This window comes from Gobius niger (genome assembly GCF_951799975.1).
Source record: "Gobius niger genome assembly, chromosome: 17".
Taxonomy (NCBI): Eukaryota; Metazoa; Chordata; class Actinopteri; order Gobiiformes; family Gobiidae; genus Gobius; species Gobius niger.
The window spans coordinates 28,069,991-28,071,544 of NC_136868.1; the positions used below are offsets into that span (position 1 = coordinate 28,069,991).

Below are 1,554 nucleotides of genomic sequence, written 5' to 3' on the forward strand. Positions count from 1 at the left end.
CGGACAATTAATGAATAAAAAAACGTGCAGCGGACACCTGCAGTGGCACTTATGGCCTCTAGGGGCACGAGTTGCTTAGTACTGCTTTAAATAATCTGACAGACAAATATAAAATAATGCAAAACTTTGAATATTTTCCAACTAACAAACCACTAGTGATTATAAATACTTGATTTACTTTTTTTCCGGTGGCCGAATTCCACCCCTGACCTCAAATCAAAGTGCTCTGGCATTAGTCCCAGAAAAGCATGTCAATGTCCTGAGGGCTACGGAGAGAAAATGACCTTAACTCGTTGGTGATTCAATGAAAACCAGCCCTTTCCAAAGGTTTCAGTCTGAGGCGCGACTATGAAGCCGACTCTCATTCTCCTGCTGTTTCTCTGGGACAGTGTGGAGTTTGCTTTGACACATGAAGGTAAGGCACATTTATATTCATCAACTTTCACAACCACAGATTTGTTGAATTGAACTTTGATCCGATAGAGTGTTCGCAGCTCCCATCGGTTGATCGTGCCTTTGTGCCGGATGAATACAAAAAGGTGCAGTACCAAATCGGAGATGTGATATATTTCTCTTGTGACCCTGGATACACAACTGGTTTCAACGCCAGCTACGTCTGCACTGAACTAGGCTGGAGAGCTGCCACTTACGGCCAATGCGTCGGTGAGTTTCACTCTTTCAAAATAAATGGTTTCTAGAATTTAATCCTGGTTTGAGTAAATGTGTTGTGTCTGACTGTCCAAAACGTTTGTGTTGTCAGAGAAGGGCACTTATCCACTGCTCCTGGGCTGCACTCCGCCACCAGCGCTGAAAAACGCTCATGCTTTGAACAATTCATCTTACTTCTATGAAGATGGAAAAAAAGTTGCATACCGATGTGATCAGCCCTACACGATGACGGGGGGATCCCATAAGACTTGCAGCAATGGACAATGGACGGGAGACCTCGAGTGCCACAGTAAGTCAACGTTAGACCGTGTTTTCTCCGTGACTATGAAGAAGCTGCTTTGAGTGAATCCACTATATCCGTCCTGGTTATCAACTCAAACCGTGGGGAAAAAACAGAATAGGCTAAAATAAAACGCTTTGGGTTCTATACATCATGCTTTTGTCTGGTCAGATCTTCAGGGATGCAAAAATCGGGACAGCAAACAACGGGGGAATAAATGTAGCAATTCTAAAATATATGCGCACTTTTAATGGCATTTCTATAGCCCTGGTTTAAATCATTTCAGCATGTCAATAGCTTTTCACTATAAAGCACCTGTTGGGCTAAAGCAGGGGTCGGGAACCTTTTTGACTAAGAGAGCCATGAAAGCAAAACATTTTGAAATTTATTTCAGTGAGAGCCATATAATATATTTTAAAAGTGAATTCAACTAAATGTCAGTATAATAAGCCTCTGAATTTATTCTTTTAAATAATGTTGTTATAACACTCACCATTAATGCGACTTCTGGTGCTGCTTGGATTTGCTGATGTCTTTGTAGTCGGGTTGGTACTTGGTGAGGTTAAGCTTCATGCAAGCGTTGAGGCTTTCATCCGTTAAACGTG

General features: G+C 42.0%; 1 long non-coding RNA gene across 1 annotated transcript; it reads left to right on the top strand.

The window, feature by feature from the left end:
- The first annotated feature begins 292 nt into the window (after positions 1-292).
- On the top strand, positions 293-895 carry LOC306976701. The gene is made up of 3 exons (XR_013793783.1): positions 293-415; positions 484-663; positions 761-895. It is a non-coding gene; the product is annotated as an uncharacterized lncRNA (long non-coding RNA).
- The last annotated feature ends 659 nt before the right edge of the window (positions 896-1,554 follow it).